The sequence below is a fragment of the Lissotriton vulgaris genome, chromosome 11, assembly GCF_964263255.1.
Source record: "Lissotriton vulgaris chromosome 11, aLisVul1.2, whole genome shotgun sequence".
NCBI classification, from domain to species: domain Eukaryota; kingdom Metazoa; phylum Chordata; class Amphibia; order Caudata; family Salamandridae; genus Lissotriton; species Lissotriton vulgaris.
This window is the reverse complement of record NC_141699.1, coordinates 853,329,584-853,348,973: the sequence shown is the minus strand read 5'-3', so window position 1 is coordinate 853,348,973 and position 19,390 is coordinate 853,329,584. Positions and strand designations below refer to the sequence as shown.

The following is a 19,390-nucleotide window of genomic DNA, read 5'->3' as shown; positions in this document are numbered from 1 at the left end:
TAAAGCAAGATGTTATCTGACATGAGAGCCACTCTGTTGCCTAACAAGGAGTAGGATACATTAATCTTGGTAATGATATGAGTTGCAGGGAAGACAGGATGCCCAAATGAAAGATGAGATGGTAAAATGAAAGAAATTAGGACTTTATTTAGACTTATACATTTGTATGAACGGAAGTTTGAGCATAAGAGTCTCAACCTCACCGTTGCTGAACTGGTAGGATTTGGCTAAAGACAAGATGGAAGTGATGCTATTCATAGTTTCTATTATTCCCGTTAACTGTAGCATAACCCTTCATCTCTCAAATTATCAGCTGGCTTAATTGCTAATGGTGTACCAAATCCTAACACAAAGGAAGTGAGAAGGGTGCGCTGGCACTTGGCTGGCGAACAGATATATGTCCTAATGTACGTGCTACAATTGCTTAGAGAGTGTTAGCAAATGAGGCAAGGGAATGCAGAGACGTTTTGGAGGTTATAAACACAAATTGATATTTGATTTTTTTTATTGAACTGTTGATTTTCACAATAAAACAGACTCCATAGTATTGATTTGGCTACCCTTTATAAAAATCAAAACTTGTTGTATTACTTATCCTAAATGTACTAACAGTGGACCTTTCCATCTGCAGATTATACTGAATGACCAGCAGTGGCAGTGTTTCACAGCAGAGTTTCTCTTAATTGCCGAGACTGAAGCAAAAAAAAAAGGAAGTCTTCTGGCATACTGAATCATTTTACCAATTTATGTGGTAAGTAAAACTCCCAATCATTCTTTTAGGCATTAAAAAGTTGTTTATAGCATCGGAATGTCCTCACTACTTTATAGTGGGAGCCTGTGCCTGAATATGATTTCTGTCAAGAAAGAAGTAATATGGATCACATTATGTTGGTCATGATAGTTAATAAAAGACTGACTGACTCACTCAAACTCTACTAAACCCTGCTTTATATCCTGGTGCTAGCAATTTACCATTCGAGCGAATTGCTGCCTTTGAGGCTGAAATGCACCATCTCACTTATGAAAAATAGTGTTACATACTCACAGAAGGAAGCTCATCTAACCTCTTCTCCTGCACTCTGTATGCTGGACTCTGATCCTCCAGATGGATTGTTGTTAGGATAATCTGTCTTTGTTCCTCCACCCCACTTTCAAAAAGGACACAGTACTTTGACTTCTTCAGATTCCTTTACCATTCCCCCTCCTTTATGGCTGGCAGTCATGAATACAGATAGTAACGTACTGCACAACTTCTGATGTCTCATCCTCCTGTTTGGTCAGCTTCCACAAGGACAATTGGTCCAGAGGTGTCTGACATCATAAAGCTAAAGCAAGAAGTTGTCTGACATGAGGTGCCATGCTGTTGCCTAGCAGTCTGACATCATAAAGCTAAAGCAAGTTGCTTTCTGACTAGAGGGCCACTCTGTTGGTAGCAGCTGACATAATTAAGGTAAAGCAAGATGTTGTCTGACATGAGAGCCACTCTGTTGCCTAACAAGGAGTAGGATACATTAATCTTGGTAATATGAGTTGCAGGGACCTTTAAGGAAACGAATCTGTAGCGCCAGGACGCCAGAGGAGCACAGCGGAGCCTCAGTGCAGCAGACCCTTTGCAGCTGACCCCTTTGTGGATTCCGCCCGCTTCCACGCCTTGCCGGACCCGCTTCGCGGGTCCCGCAGCGCGTCGCCTGCCAGGAGGCAGCAACTGAGTCACCAGGAGGAGCGCGGGGCAGGCGAGTAACCAGCGGGGCTGCGAGCATAGGCAGGGGACTCCAGTGTCCAGGAGCCCCTGCGCGCCCAATCACCATCACCTGGGCTGCTCTCCCCGCTGGCCACGCCCCCCGCCAACGGAGGTAAAAGCAAACCTCACCTTTTGCCTGTGGGACCTTTAAGGAAACGAATCTGTAGCGCCAGGACGCCAGAGGAGCACAGCGGAGCCTCAGTGCAGCAGACCCTTTGCAGCTGACCCCTTTGTGGATTCCGCCCGCTTCCACGCCTTGCCGGACCCGCTTCGCGGGTCCCGCAGCGCGTCGCCTGCCAGGAGGCAGCAACTGAGTCACCAGGAGGAGCGCGGGGCAGGCGAGTAACCAGCGGGGCTGCGAGCATAGGCAGGGGACTCCAGTGTCCAGGAGCCCCTGCGCGCCCAATCACCATCACCTGGGCTGCTCTCCCCGCTGGCCACGCCCCCCCGCCAACGGAGGTAAAAGCAAACCTCACCTTTTGCCTGTGGGACCTTTAAGGAAACGAATCTGTAGCGCCAGGACGCCAGAGGAGCACAGCGGAGCCTCAGTGCAGCAGACCCTTTGCAGCTGACCCCTTTGTGGATTCCGCCCGCTTCCACGCCTTGCCGGACCCGCTTCGCGGGTCCCGCAGCGCGTCGCCTGCCAGGAGGCAGCAACTGAGTCACCAGGAGGAGCGCGGGGCAGGCGAGTAACCAGCGGGGCTGCGAGCATAGGCAGGGGACTCCAGTGTCCAGGAGCCCCTGCGCGCCCAATCACCATCACCTGGGCTGCTCTCCCCGCTGGCCACGCCCCCCCGCCTATCACGTGGTAGTAGAATCTTAAGGAGCCTAGCATTCCCGCTTCGCGGGAGCGAGCGGGAGCGACCGGGAGAAGCCCGGGACAAGGGCGGGGCCGTCTAAGGCCGTCCAAGGACGTACAAGGTCGGGTCGGGGCTACCCCCCTTTTATTTATTTATCGCTTCCAAATTGTTCCCATTACAATTAGTATTATTCATATTATTATAAATCTGGCACTATAAATTGTGCTTTTTCTAAACTCTTATGATGTCCACACGCTCAGGGAAGAATAGACAGATCACTGTTAAAACAAATAATGGTAAAGCCACTGGAACTTTGGACGATTTTATCAGCCGGGCAACGGGGATTTTAGAAAAGGAAATTGCCCTCACAGAAAAGCGTCTGTCACTTGACCTGATTACAGGAAAACGCTCGTCCCTGGGGAATATTGCGTTAAAAATTACCCCTACCAAATTACCTACTCCTGAGCAAAGTTTACTTTGTTCGGATAGTAATTTGGAGGCTAGTCCTAATCTAGAGATAATCCCTGAATCACAGACCGTCCTGATAGCGGATTCCCAAATTGAGGCATCTTCGCTTACTCCCATACCCATTTTACCAGATATTACGGGAGTAAACGTAAATGTAATAGAAAACAACCCGAGCAATTCAAGTAAAAATGTTCCTACTCCTACACAAGATCAGATAGTGGCATCTCAGCGGGAACCTCATAACCCAAATAAACGTAAGAGAGGTGGCACACATAGGAAAGGGGTAAAACCAAAGTTAGCGAAGCCAGCACCATCTAAAACCCTAATAATCCCTACTAAACAAAAGGGTCCCCTATTAGCTGACATGGGACAGAAAACCTTCTCTTTTAGTACCAACAACAATGACCGTCTTCTGGGGGAAATTGAGAAACTGGTTCAAATACTCCTGTTGCCTGTTTTAGAGAAAATCCAGATTGTAAACCTGAAGTTAGATCAACTAGAACATATTATTTCCTCCAATTCCAATCCCCCTGAAACACCAGCAAGTAAGAACAAATTGCCTGAAGAGGGGGGTACAAAAAATAAGAATAAAAACATCACTGTTAGCAGTAATAACCCAAAAAAGGGGAGTGAGAATAAAAGTATGAATACGAACGCCAAAATGCCTATAAATTCTAACCTTAAGGTGGCACCGGCTCCGCTAGTTCAAACAAAACCGATACCACTACCCCGTTCTAAACCTGTTTCTGCGAATGTGGCAGGAACAACTGGTCAAAAAACGAGCAATGTGGCATCGACGACGGAAGCCGCGACCCCCAAACAGGGAAGTACCCAAGGGCAAAAACAAATAAAACAAACAGGTTTACAGGGTTCTGTAAATAATACAAAAAGCAACGATGGTGAGGTAGTACATCGAAAGAAACCACCACCCCTGAACTTGCCGCCAGATTCAGCCCCTTTTATGGTAATACTTACTGGAGTACCCCCACTCCCCCCCAATAAAACAGAATCTACCCAGGAGCTAAGAAATAAAATAACATTCTGGCTTAACATTAATAGACCACTCCCCTCCGACTCCAAAACAAACATACTTAGTGTACGTAGAGTCCCCTGGGTAGGCCCGAGTGAGAAGGATCTCGAGGGGGACTGTATTTTGATTAACTTCAGTAATACCTGGGTAAAAGATATCATCTGTAGCAAACCGAGATTTGCTAGAGTTGGGGATATCCAGTGCATAGGTCTGGAGTATTTTTACCCAAGCCTGAATTTTGCACCCCAATCTCTCCCCTATAAGAACGCTAGGCAGGCATTTAATAACGAAATGTATCCTATGTGGACCCACAGAAATAGGGTTATATGGCCAAGCCAGAACAACTGGGGACCCTCCCAACAGAGTGATGCCTTCTCCTGGGAAATGATCCACAGTAACAACAACTACCCCCTGCAAGCTTGGCATACCAACTTAAGACCAAGGTTTCAGGGAGAGGATTATGTAGGATGGCCCCCAAATGGTGTCCCCCTGAGAAACCGCTTTAATCCACTTGTAGGCATGGAAGAGATCGATTGACCATCACAAGATCCTCCCAGGATTATGGATAACTCAGTATTAGGAGAATCCAGCCTTTGGGAGAAGGGGGAAAGGGGCAATAATAATATCGCACTGGAGATTGTTCCCATTGATGATGATCAAACTCCCAATGCTCCAGTACTTGAGGTATCTTCTCTTAGAGAATGTGATTCAAGCTTAACTCCTTCTGGGAACAATCAAATAGAAGCAGTAACAGAACCGGATACGAGGCATAAAAATGATCAAAAGATGGGTCTGATCTCGTGGAACATTGCTGGACTTGCATCAAGACTTGAGGACGAGGCATGGTTGGACTTTGTCGGGGACTGCGACATCCTGTGCCTGCAGGAAACATGGAGTAGAACTGCCCAGAGCATGGAGGGTTTCCAAGCTTTTAACACCTTAGCAACACCCTCTCAGATGGGCAGGGCAAAAGGTGGTTTAATGTCAGCAACCTCGTTAAAGTTATGTAAACTTGTGGCCTCTATAATAGTTGATTCACCTTGGTTTCAAGTGTTGATGTTGATCAATTTGTTCCCTGAACCATTGTTGCTGATTAATTGGTATTATAATATTTTTGACAACAATGAGACAACTGTAATCCTGGAATTAGAAAGGGCAATAGCTGGGGTACGCCAAGAACAACCCCAACTATTTGTTATCTGGTTGGGTGATTTTAATTGTTCATTATGTGCCCATGGTGATTTAAAGGTGTGTGGTTTGACAGATTCACAAGATCAACCGCTGTCACATTTTAAACACACACCTCAGGGGGATGCGCTAAATAATATCATTATTTTAAATGATTTACGTATATTGGAGCCCTGGGTTGGCCCAAACTCTGTGCCTATACCGACGTTCCAGGGAACTAGGGGCACTATGAGTTTTATTGACTTTGTAATTGTCTCTAGTGGGCACCTTTCCTATGTCGATAAGTTGGAAGTAATACCTAATGCTGCCAGTGACCATAATCCTTTAATTCTAACCCTGTTTTGCCCGGTTAAACCCAAACATTCTATTTGGGAGCAACCGGTAAAGTATAGTAAAAATCAAGGTATCACCCTTAAATGGGGCAAAATAGACGCGGTGGGTCTTGAGGCAGAGATCCTAAATGAATATAGCGCTGAATATGAGGCCTGCCTCACACCTACAACCGGTCCAGAAGAGGTTATAGGTAATTTTGAATCCCTATGTGAGCATGTAGCTGAGCGCCTAATAAAACCAATTGCTAAACACAAAAAGTCAGGCCCCAGATGGTTTGATGCTGCATGTTCAGCAACTCAGAGATTGCTGAAAGCAGCATTAAAACAAAAACCAAGGGACATAAAATCAGTTAGAGCAGCTAGATCAGCTTATAAAGAAGCTATTAAAACAAGGAAGTTGAGTTTAAAAAATCAAGCCTGGGAAGACTTAGAAAAGTCAACAGAATTAAAGGATAGCAGACTTTTCTGGGAAGTCATCAATCGCCCCCTTTTCCTAAATAATGATATGGATAATATCGTAATGGAGATTGATTGTGATTCGTGGGAAACCCATTTTGGGAATATTTTTAATCCTCATAACATTCAACCAAATGTGATACCGACAGTAGATGAAAGGGTATCTGTGGTTCCCCAATCTTCCCTCTCCCTGAGTTCATCGCTGACTCTGCAAGAAGTGGAGGACGCGTTATTAAAAGGTACATCATTAAAAGCACCTGGCCCCGACCGAGTACCTTTGGACTTTTTTAAGCACAATATCAAAGTCTGGGCACCTGTATTGTTGAATGTTTTTAAAGCAGTTGTCACTAGCCACACTCCTGCATCCTGGAAGGAGGCAGTGGTGGTGCCAATTTTTAAGAAGGGCGATAGATCTGATCCCCGATGCTATCGCCCAATCTCTCTAATTGACGCATCATGCAAAATTTTGGGCAGGGTTATTTTAGCACGATTAGAATCATGGGCGGACTCGGTGGGCCTAATTGTAAATTCCCAATATGGATTTAGAAAAGGAAAAGGCACTGTTAAACAGTGCCTCAATTTGGCGTTAATTATTGGGAAATACACAAAGGCAAAAAAATCTTCAATCCATCTTGCTTTTATGGATTTATCAAGTGCTTTTGACACTGTGTGTCGTAGTAAGCTGTGGCAAATGATGGAGGAAATGGGTTTCGAGGAACCCCTGGTCACTCTTCTTCGTAGACTCCACGAATCCACCACGGTGGCCATAAGGTTTGGACCAGGGGGGGAGAAAACCAAGTCTATCCCCTCGACCGAGGGTGTCCGACAAGGATGCATATTAGCTCCTTTTTTATTCCTTGTATATACTAATGGCCTGGAAAAATACTTGTTGGACCATTGCTATGATTTCCCAAAAGTAAATGGTAGAAGCACTCCAATGCTTTCCTATGCCGATGATACGGTACTCATGACACTCACTGCAAATAGTATGCAGCACTGCCTTGATGCCTTCCACAAATTTATGTTGGACCTAGATCTCAAAGTGAATTTTGCTAAGTCTTTTATCATGGTCTGTGGCCCAAAGGGCACCAAGAGCAGAAAGTTCGCAGTGAGTACCTCCGTCATTGACAAAGTTGAAAATTTTAATTATTTGGGAAACCTTTTTAATCACAAATTAAGTTGGGCACCATTAATGAAAACACGAGTGCAGAGTGCTAGTCGCTCAATAGAGGGATTGTTCCGCTTTTGTGGCAAATTAGGCCAAAAACCCATTTCACATTTAAAAACTCTGTATAGAGCAAAATGTCTGTCAATTGCTACCTATGGGGCGGGGGTCTGGGGGACAGACAGCCCCGACACGATACAGATTATGGAAAATAAATTTCTAAAACGTGTCTTGGCTATCCCATCAGGCTCCTCAAATAATTTCGCTCACAATGAATTAGGCTTAAATTATGTAAGCGACATTATTCGTCTTTCTCCTTTGCTGTTATGGGGCAAAATATGGGTATCGGAGGACTTACAGCTTACTAAGGATATTATCCAGGACTGTTTGAAATTGTCAAATATGAACCAAATCCCCTGGTTATCCTATGTAAATGAAATGTTTCATAAAATAGGCTTGGGTGACACCTTTGACAACCCTGAAAACATACAGGGAGATATCAAAAATGTAATTAAATCGCATTACTGGAAATCATCGATTGTAAATTGTATGGACAGTCCCTATGCCCCCAAGGCTGTCTTACAGCATCAGTTCTATCTGACCTTTACAAATCATGTACAATGGCGTTTTTACTTGACAAGATTTAGGCTACATACTTTGCATTTTCTTTTTGCATTCCCCATACAGGGGGGCTGGTGTAAGGAACTCCCACCCTGCAACTGTAATTACAAAGATAGCCAAAATACAATGCATCTTGTTCTTTTTTTGTTCCTTATACAAAGACCCAAGAACCAGGTTCATCAAACCGATTCTTAAGGAAGAACAAATACGCCATTATAAAGAGGGTTATGATTTCTTAATATCTTTGTCATCCCCTACAGTCTGCTGTGCAATGTTGAACTTTATACGAGTGTCACTCCAGATTAGGAAACGGTATGGCTAGAATTTTGCCCCAAGAACTACACCATTTGACATGTGCACTTTATAATCCTGCACTTTATAATCCTGTACCGTGATTCTTTTTATTATTTTTACTTGTTTCCAAAAACACCCCTGCCTGATAAAATTATGTATTATCCAGAGATGATTAACTTAAAGTAATAATATGGTTATGTGACTTTACCTGCCAATGAACTTTTATAGTGCCAGAATCTTTCTTATAACTGTTTTCATAGTGAATTTTTAACTGTGTGTCCTAAATGTACTTCTACTTTTATGATTCTTGCATTGAATCGAATAAAGTTTTTGAAATGAAATGAATGAGTTGCAGGGAAGACAGGATGCCCAAATGAAAGATGATATGGTAAAATGAAAGAAATGAGGACTTTATTTAGACTTATACATTTGTATGAACGGAAGTTTGAGCATAAGAGTCTCAACCTCACCGTTGCTGAACTGGTAGGATTTGGCTAAAGAGAAGATGGAAGTGATGCTATTCATATTTTCTATTATTCCCGTTAGCTGTAGCATAACCCTTCATCTCTCAAATTATCAGCTGGCTTAATGCGCTAATGGTGTACCATATCCTAACACAAAGGAAGTGAGAAGGGTGCGCTGGCACTTGGCTGGCAAAACAATATATGTCCTTTTTTTTAAATTATTTTATTGTTTTATGCAAGGATATACAGCAATGGTCAATCACATATCAATACAGCAGAGCAAAAAAAATAAAGCGATAAGAAGAAAACAAAGAACAGCCGAAGTAAAGTAAGAACCACATCATCATATCGCTTCTATTATAAGCAGCATCAAGCAATGTTTAAATCCAATCAGTTATAAACTCCCAAATTTTTTCACCAAAAGCTCTTCTTCTAACCCCTTTAAGTTTATATATGGCAGATTCAATATTATACATGTATAATAATCTTTCCCTCCAACTAAAGAAAGAAGGGGGGTCTGCATTAATCCATTCCCTGGTAATACATGCTCGAACTACTGCCATGCAGATAAAAAGAAAACCAGTTAAAGGTTTAGGTCTTGACATTCCAGCCTCTAAACCAACTAAAACCATCTCAGATGATATTTTGATATTAAGCTTTACCACGGCACTCAAAAAATTCTCAATTTGTTTGAAAAACTCTCCCAGTTTAGAACAACCAAAAAACATATGTTCAGCATCTGCAGCATACAACTCACAGCAATTACATTTTGTCCCGGTTGTCGTACTCCATTTTGTAACTTTGCTAGGAGTATAATAAAGATCATGTGAACACATAAAATGTTGAGATTTCATCATCCCAGTTATTAAGCATTCGGAGGCAAGTTTAACTGAATCAAAGACCCTAATATCGGGTATCCCCAGTTTGCCAACCCACCTCCCCTGACATTCCGTTAAATCGTCTCCAAATTCTTGTAATAAGCAAGAATACAAAAGACCTATTGGTGTTTTTATCTGCAGTAAATCCAAAAGGGGAATTTTATTCATTTTAGTTACTGAAACAAGTGATGGATTTTGAAAAAAGCTGCGGATTTGAAGAAACTTAAAAAAATCATTGTTACTTAATGAGTATTTGCTCTGTAATTCTTGAAAAGAAGCCAGCTGATCTCCACAGAACAAGTCACCCAAGTAGCGCACACCTTTCAATTTCCATCTAATCGCCGCTAAGTCACAAAAAATTGTAGATGGTAATAGGCCAGATGTTTCAAAAGGTGGATATGCATTCAGTTTAGTGAACCCCACATGTTTCCGAATTTTTTGCCATACCAAAAAAGCTGCTTTCAATACCTTAAATTTCGTCTTCTTGTAGTAACTGGGCTCTGTCATTTTAAGAAAATGGGATTTTGCTCCTTCTCCTAACATCAGCTCATATATAGAGGGAGAGCTGCAAGCAGGTATTCAAGCTCGCTCCCCCATTATCAATGGACTAATAAATTGTAAAGTTGCCGCGAGGTAATAAAACAAGAAATACGGAACATTCCATCCTCCACACTCTTTGCTAAGAATCATTTTTTTGAGGGCCTTTCGATGTCTTCTATACCCTCATAAAAATCTAGATGTTGCACTTTCCAAATTTCTGATACAGATGGGAGAAAATTCCAGGGGTATAGAACGAAAAAGATATAAGACCTTGGGTAAAATCAGCATTTTTAAAACATTGGCCCTGCCATGCAAAGATAAATGTAAATGATCTAGCCGCTGCAATGTGGAATTAATCTTAGCAAGCACTGGATTCATATTTAGATCCGGAATGCAGGATACGGGTAGCGAAATTTTAATCCCAAGATATGTAACCTCAGAGACAGTCGGGAAATTAGTCTGCTTGTTATGCCCTGCACATAAAATCTGAGTTTGACAGGTTTAATTTATACCCAGAAAAAATGCCGAACTCTGACGCCAAGTCATTAATAGCTGGGACCGCATTCTGAACATCAGTTGTGATGACAACAATGTCATCAGCATAAGCTAGTGCTCGATAATTTACATTGGCCAGACAAACTGATTTAATCCTCTCTTCCAAATTAAGATAATTAAGTAAAGGGTCGATATAAAGTGCAAATAATAAAGGAGAACAAGGGCATCCCTGTCGGGTACCCCTGGTGATTGAAAAAATAGAGGACACCTGTGAATTTATTCGAATACGTGCTTTGGGGGTGACATACATAGTTTTAAGTGCAGTTATAAAACCCTCGCCAAACCCCTTTCTGCCCAAGATATCCCACAAATAATCCCAGGCAACCCTATCAAATGCTTTTTCAGCATCTAGCAAAATTATTCCAATATTCGATCAGGTTGCCTGGGCCCAGTCTAGAAAAGTTATAATTCGCCGAATATGGTCAGTTGTGTCACGTGCGGGGATGAAGCCATGTTGGAATCTAGAAACTAATGGAGTTGTAACTGCAGAGAGTCGGGAAGCCAATATTTTAGAAAACATTTTACTGTCTGCATTTATTAAAGAAATAGGACGAAAGGAAGATGGAAGAAGAGGAGGTTTATCCTTTTTTACAGAGACCGTAATTGATGATTCTTGCCACAATAAAGGGGATATGCCCTGTTGTGCTGCTGTAAATAGAGAGACCAATTCGGGCTTTGAAATAAATCGAAAAGCCCTATAGAATTCAAGAGGGATAGTCGGGCCCGACTGCCTTCCCCTGCGCTAAAGATAAGAGAGAAGATTCTATTTCCTCCCAAGATATAGGAAGATCTAGTTGTTCCTTTTCCTCCTCTGCCACAGTGCCATTAATGGTTAATTCCGTAAATTTAGAGATCCTATCTTCAAGATTCGTGCCCCCATCCTCTGTATAAAGCCTAGAATAGAATCCACAAAACACTTCCAGTATTCCTGATGTTTCATTAACCGTTTTCCCTGTATCATCCATTATTTTGTCTATAGAGGAAGATACCACCTTCTGCCGAAGCCTTTTGGCCAAATGTTTACCAGAGTTTTCCCCTACTTCATAAACTTCCTCTCGAAATGCAGTAAGTTGTTGTGCAAATTTCTTAGCATAGCATTGATGAATTCTAACCTTGTGAACCAATAGATCTCTTGAAGTACTGTCAATATTCAATCCTGTATTACAAGCCCGCATTAATTGAATTTCCAGATCTCTCAATTTATACATCTCAGCTTCCGCCTTTTTTCTAATTTCTCTCTGTTTTCTAAGCGAGTAGCTCAGGGTTTCCCCCCGAACCCCACATTTAAAAGCATCCCATATTGTTACAAGCGCAGCAGACCCTTTATTGTTCTTAAAAAATTCAGGGATCCATTTCCTCATATGTTCGATATAAAATGAATCATACAGGAGTTTACGATCAAAAGACCATGGTCTAAAAGTTGATGGAAAATTCCAGTCAAAACTAAGAAGAATGGGGTTATGGTCAGAAATGACCTTAGGTAGGATCCTATATGATAAATTTGCAGAGATGTTAGTAAGGGCTGTCGCTACAAAAAAATAGTCAAGTCTAAAATGCTTGTGGTGAGGGGCAGAGAAGAATGTGTACCCGGGCAGGCCTCCAGCTCTAACATGTCCTATATCCGTCAACCCGAATTCCTGGACCAAACCTTTAACAGCTCTATATACATTTTTCTTTCTGCCAACATAAGAGCTATCACTAGATGAATCAAATGTCTCTTCTAGGTGTAGATTAAAGTCTCCACAGATAAAAAACAAAGGTTGCCATAAGGCCAATTCAATGCTTAGTTGATGTAAAACAGAAGGGTCGTCAGTATTTGGCCCGTTGATTGAACAGATAGTCAGTTATTTCACCTAATTTCAATGCAGTTATAGCCCAGCGGCCCAATGGGTCCTCTTTAGTATTCTTAACCTGTCCCAGCCCTAATCTTTTTAATATTGCCACTCCTCTTACAGTGGAGGTCTGTCGGGAACAACTAACCATCTCTAACCCAAGATCTTTAAGCCACCCTCTATTTTTCCAAGCTAGATGACTTTCTTGAATACATAGAATATCGACAGCCATAGTTTTCAGCATCTGTCCGATTGTCCCTCTTTTTTTTATCATTTAGCCCACACACGTTCCATGAACATATAGATATTTTACCCATTATCATATTTATTTAAGTATTTTTCACAGACCTCAAAAATGTCGCTTAATGTATCAAATGTATTGAGATAAGAAGTCAGAAACAAGCCTGTGTAGAAGTTTAACTAACAATAATTGACCATTAGCTGTTTTTCCTTGCCCCCAGAACCCCCCCCTCCCCTTCCACATACCCACCCTGTCCCCTCCCCACCCTTGCAACACCCTCCCGACAGAGGCGTAAGGACAAAAGTCCTTATTGATGGTGGGTGGCGTGAAATAGTCTCCCTGTATGTGCTGACCAGACCTAGCCTTAACTGATTAACACCTTAAACAGAAGTACCCGATCAAGAAAAAAAGAAAGAAAAAAAAGACAAAAAAGGGGGAAATAATAAATCTTTCCCTAATGAGCCTTACATTGTATCTATAAACTGCTGAGTTTTGATCTCGGATACAAAAAAAGTTGTTTTCCCCTTATAAACAATTTTCAGTTTTGCGGGGTTTAATAAAAACGCCTGGCCCCCCTTCGCTTGAATAGGTGTCATTAACTGCCTAAGCCTCCAACGTTGCTGGATTGTTGTCTGGCAAAAATCAGGACGGACAAAAAATTTGTGACCCAATCCTTTCCTAGGTTTTGTAGGTCTAGCTAAATCATACAAAATCTCATGGAGGAGATAATTATGCAGACAAATGAGAATTGCCCTGGGCTGAGTCATTGCCCTCCCTGCATCTCGTCTTTGAGTAAAGGGGAAGCGGTGAGCCCTTATGATTTTCGTCCCAATCCCAGTCTTTAAGGTCCGTGAAAGTTGCAGCAAAGAGATCAACAACATATCGGCGGACATCTTTTCCCTCAGAAAGTTCTGGAATCCCAAGAATACGCAGGCTATTCCGACGTGCCCGATTTTCCAAGTCGGTGAGTTTCCAATCTATATCTGAGTCATTTTTTTGCATCTGATTAATTGTGGTTTTCTGGCTAGAGAGCTCATCCTCAACTGTTGAAACTCGGGTTTCCACTTCTTGAACTCTCGTGGTAGTTTCTGTGCAATTTTTAGCCAATCGACGAACCACATTCTGCAACTTGCGAATAGCCCCCTGTGTCCGAAGCCCCTCTGCTTTGGTTTCCTCCCTATGGGCCATAATGATTTTATTCATGGATGTTTGTAAATTATAGATTGATTTTGAAGTAATCTCCCCTTCTCCTTCCCCTTCGAAATTATGTACCTCATCCTGAGTTGCTTCAGTTTTCACCTCTTCCGCCGGTTCCTGCCATTGTGGTTGATCAATCGGGTTAAGTTTGCTATTGGCAAGGGATTTCTGTGTTTCATTAATTTTCCTAACTGTAACATTCGGAGAATCAAATGATAAAACATCTTCTCCCAAGCTTGTATTAGCAATAATATCATCTCCCCAATCACCAGAAGAGGAGAATTGTTCATTATCCTTTCCATCCCCGTCTTCTTCCTCGCCCTCTGACATGGAGAAGAACGGCCCCCCTGAATCAACAGATTCTGCATCATTCACAGCAGGTGGCAGAGTGTCCTTTTCTTTCTCAGTTATTCCTGATCTGAGGTGAAATACTAGCCTCTCCCACTGCCTGGCATAGGACCGCCATCTCCCTTTCCAGGTCTTGCTGTTGCTCTCTAGGGAGTTCCACTAGAGACGTTTCAACTGAGGATAAGTGGTTCTGAGTGGTCCTCTGTTTGGAAACTGCGCCAGAGGGGTCAGGAAGGCCATTATTAGGATTAGTCTGGAGAGAGATCTGCGCAGAGCTGCTGACAGCATCCCCTGTGCCACCTGTGTTTTTCATTCTTAATAATTCGAGTACTGTGCGATCCTTAATGTTCTCATTGCGTGTCCAGGGATTTTTATTATTCGCAGGTGTGGTAGCCATGTTGAATGGGAGGTCCTCATTGCAGACAGAATTAGAATTGGTATTAGTATTTTTCCCTCTTCCTCCCTTTTCTTTTGGTGCCATGACAGTATTTTTCTTTAGTTCTCGCTTTGCCAAGCTTTTTCCAAGCGTGTACCTTTTTTTTTTTTGAATGTCAATGCTGCCCACTGTTTATACCTATTTATCCTGGACACCGAGAATCTGGTAAAAACCCAGACAGTCCAAAAGAAATCCTCAATCCTTATAGACCGTAACTCCACACTATGAGTAGCTATTACTCCTGCAAGAGCTTATAAGTTTTTTTTGATTCTTTTAGTTCTATTCCCCAGTCAATTTTCAGCAAAGCAGAGCTCGTACCTCCAAACGTAGTCCGTGGTAGCCCACCTCCACCTCCGCCTCCGCCTCAGCTGCAGCTTCACCTCGCTTCGCCTCGCTGCAACTCCGCAAGACGCTGCTGCTGTTCTCCCCATCTAGCGCCGGCAATTGTGCACAGCTGCGCACCTTCACTCTTGCAACACAGGGGCGGAGGTAACCATCAGAAGCCGCTCCCTTTCCACCGCGCCTTGCCTTACTCGTCAAGCCACGGCTGCCTCTCCAAGCGCCGATACCTTCACCTTCACAACACAGAGGCGATGGTAGCCGCTAAAGCCGTCACCAGTCACAGAACTGTTAATGCCGCTTCGCTCCACTTCACCCGGCATTTTCTCGGCGCATTTTTTCCAGGGGAATCCTCATCAACAGCCCCACACAGTCAGCGCACCAAGTTCCGAGGTGCAGCATAGAAGACTTAACGAAAAGTGCCGGGCAGGTCAGCAACAAGTAGGAGCTATACACACCAGCTCACTCGGCCGCTGCAGCGGCTGCCATCTTGCCTTCCAAAACAATATATGTCCTAATGTACGTGCTACAATTACTTAGAGAGTGTTAGCAAATGAGGCAAGGGAATGCAGAGAAGTTTTGGAGGTTATAAACACAAATTGAGATTTGATTTTTTTTTATTGAACTGTTGATTTTTACAATAAAACAGACTCCATAGTAGTGATCTGGTTACCCTTTATAAAAATCAAAACTTTTTGTATTGCTTATCCTAAATGTACTAACAGTGGACTTTTCCATCTGCAGATTATACTGAATGACCAGCAGTGGCAGTGTTTCACAGCAGAGTTTCTCTTAATTGCCGAGACTGAAGCAAAAAAAAAATAAGGAAGTTTTCTGGCATCCTGCATCATTTTACCAATTTATGTGGTAAGTAAAACTCCCAATCATTCTTTTAGGCATTAAAATGTTGTTCATAGCATCGGAATGTCCTCACTACTTTATAGTGGAAGCCTGTGCCTGAATATAATTTCTATCAAGAAAGAAGTAATATGGATCACATTATGTTGGTCATGATAGTTAATAAAAGACTGACTGACTGACTGACTGACTCAAACTCTACTAAATCCTGCTTTATATCCTGGTGCTAGCAATGTACCATTCGAGGGAATTGCTGCCTTTGAGGCTGAAATGCACCATCTCACTTATGAAAAATAGTGTTACATTCTCACAGAAGGAAGCTCATCTAACCTCTTCTCCTGCACTCTGTATGCTGGACTCTGATCCTCCAGATGGATTGTTGTTAAGGATAATCTGTCTTTGTTCCTCCACCCCACTTTCAAAAAGGACACAGTGCTTTGACTTGTTCAGATTCCTTTACCATTCCCCCTCCTTTATGACTGGCAGTCATGAATACAGATAGTAACCTACTGCATAACTTCTGATATCTCATCCTCCTGTGTGGTCAGCTTCCACAAGGACAATTGGTCCAGGGGTGTCTGACATCATAAAGCTAAAGCAAGAAGTTGTCTGACATGAGGTGCCATGCTGTTGCCTAGCAGTCTGACATCATAAAGCTAACGCAAGATGCTTTCTGACTAGAGGGCCACTCTGTTGGTAGCAGCTGACATCATTAAGGTAAAGCAAGATGTTGTCTGACATGAGAGCCACTCTGTTGCCTAACAAGGAGTAGGATACATTAATATTGGTAATGATATGAGTTGCAGGGAAGACAGGATGCCCAAATGAAAGATGAGATGGTAAAATGAAAGAAATTAGGACTTTATTTAGACTTATACATTTGTATGAACGGAAGTTTGAGCATAAGAGTCTCAACCTCACCGTTGCTGGACTGGTAGGATTTGGCTAAAGAGAAGATGGAAGTCTTGCTATTCATATTTTCTTTTATTCCCGTTAGCTGTAGCATAACCCTTCATCTCTCAAATTATCAGCTGGCTTAATGCGCTAATGGTGTACCATAGCCTAACACAAAGGAAGTGAGAAGGGTGCGCTGGCACTTGGCTGGCAAAACAATATATGTCCTAATGTACGTGCTACAATTGCTTAGAGAGTGTTAGAAAATGAGGCAAGGGAATGCAGAGACGTTTTGGAGGTTATAAACACATATTGATATTTGATTTTTTTTATTGAACTGTTGATTTTCACAATAAAACAGACTCCATAGTATTGATCTGGCTACCCTTTATAAAAATCAAAACTTGTTATATTACTTATCCTAAATGTACTAACAGTGAACCTTTCCATCTGCAGATTATACTGAATGACCAGCAGCGACAGTGTTTCACAACAGAGTTTCTCTTAATTGCCGAGACTGAAGCAAAAAAAAAAAGGAAGTCTTCTGGCATACTGCATCATTTTACCAATTTATTTGGTAAGTAAACCTCCCAATCATTCTTTTAGGCATTAAAAAGTTGTTCATAGCATCGGAATGTCCTCACTACTTTATAGTGGGAGCCTGTGCCTGAATATGATTTCTGTCAAGAAAGAAGTAATATGGATCACATTATGTTGGTCATGATAGTTAATAAAAGACTGACTGACTGACTCAAATTCTACTAAAACCTGCTTTATATCCTGGTGCTAGCAATGTACCATTCGAGGGAATTGCTGCCTTTGAACCTGAAATGCACCATCTCACTTATGAAAAATAGTGTTACATTCTCACAGAAGGAAGCTCATCTAACCTCTTCTCCTGCACTCCGTATGCTGGACTCTGATCCTCCAGATGGATTGTTGTTAAGGATAATCTGTCTTTGTTCCTCCACCCCACTTTCAAAAAGGACACAGTGCTTTGACCTGTTCAGATTCCTTTACCATTCCCCCTCCTTTATGGCTTGCAGTCATGAATACAGATAGTAACCTACTGCATAACTTCTAATATCTCATCCTCCTGTGTAGTCAGATTCCACAAGGGCAATTGCTCCAGGGGTGTCTGACATCATAAAGCTAAAGCAAGAAGTTGTCTGACAGGAGGTGCCATTCTGTTGCCTAGCAGTCTGACATCATAAAGCTAAAGCAAGATGCTTTCTGACTAGAGGGCCACTCTGTTGTGTAGCAGCTGGCATCATTAAGGTAAAGCAAGATTTTTTCTGACATGAGAGCCACTCTGTTGCCTAACAAGGAGTAGGATACATTAATCTTGGTAATTATATGAGTTGCAGGGTAGACAGGATGCCCAACTGAAAGATGAGATGGTAAAATGAAAGAAATGAGGACTTTATTTAGACTGATACATATGTATGAACAGAGGTTTGAGCATAAGAGTATCAACCTCACCATTGCTGAACTGGTAGGATTTGGCTAAAGAGAAGATGGAAATGCTGCTATTCATAGTTTCTATTATTCCCGTTAACTGTAGCATAACCCTTCATCTCTCAAATTATCAGCTGGCTTAATTGCTAATGGTGTACCATATCCTAACACAAAGGAAGTGAGAATGGTGCGCTGGCACTTGGCTGGCAAAAAGATATATGTCCTAATGTACGTGCTATAATTGCTTAGAGAGTGTTAGAAAATGAGGCAAGGGAATGCAGAGACGTTTTGGAGGTTATAAACACATATTGAGATTTGATTTTTTTATTGAACTGTTGATTTTCACAATAAAGCCGACTCCATAGTATTGATCTGCTTACCCTTTATAAAAATCAAAAGGTTTTGTATTGCTTATCCTAAATGTACTAACAGTGGACTTTTCAATCTGCAGATTATACTGAACGACCAGCAGTGGCAGTGTTTCACAGCAGAGTTTCTCTGAATTGCCGAGACTGAAGCAAAAAAAATAAAAGGACGTCTTCTGGCATACTGCATAATTTTACCAATTTATGTGGTAAGTAAAACTCCAAATCATTCTTTTAGGCATAAAACAGTTGTTCATAGCATCGGAATGGCCTCACTACTTTATAGTGGGAGCCTGTGCCTGAATATAATTTCTGTCAAGAAAGAAGTAATATGGATCACATTATGTTGGTCATGATCGTTATTAAAAGACTGACTGACTGACTGACTGACTCAAACTCTACTAAATCCTGCTTTATATCCTGGTGGTAGCAATGTACCATTCGATGGAATTGCTGCCTTTAAGGCTGAAATGCACCATCTCACTTATGAAAAATAGTGTTACATTCTCAACAAAAGGAATCTTATCTAACCTCTTCTCCTGCACTCGGTATGCTGGACACTCAAGATGGATTGTTAAGGATAATCTGTCTTTGTACCTCCATCCCACTTTCAAAAAGGACACAGTGCTTTGACTTGTTCAGATTCCTTTACCATTCCCCTCCTTTATGGTTGGCAGTCATGAATACAGATAGTAACTGTTAGACCTGTCTGGCCCTTTGCGTAGTCCCTCAAATGTATTACTTATTTTGTCCCCTTTTTGCCCCTTTATATATTTTTGTGTCCACTGGATTTTTATGGTGCTGGCCTGGGGGGATAGGTGCTCTTTTACCTTCATAATCTTTCACCTCAGTCCTAGGTGCCTTTCCTGACAGGGATTCACTGAGAGTCA

General features: G+C 42.1%; 1 long non-coding RNA gene across 1 annotated transcript; it reads left to right on the top strand.

Moving 5' to 3' along the window:
• Nucleotides 1–655: 655 nt before the first annotated feature.
• On the top strand, nucleotides 656–18,709 carry LOC147683588 (uncharacterized). Its single transcript, XR_015301051.1, has 3 exons — nucleotides 656–751; nucleotides 15,670–15,792; nucleotides 18,587–18,709. It is a non-coding gene; the product is annotated as an uncharacterized LOC147683588 (long non-coding RNA).
• Nucleotides 18,710–19,390: the final 681 nt, after the last annotated feature.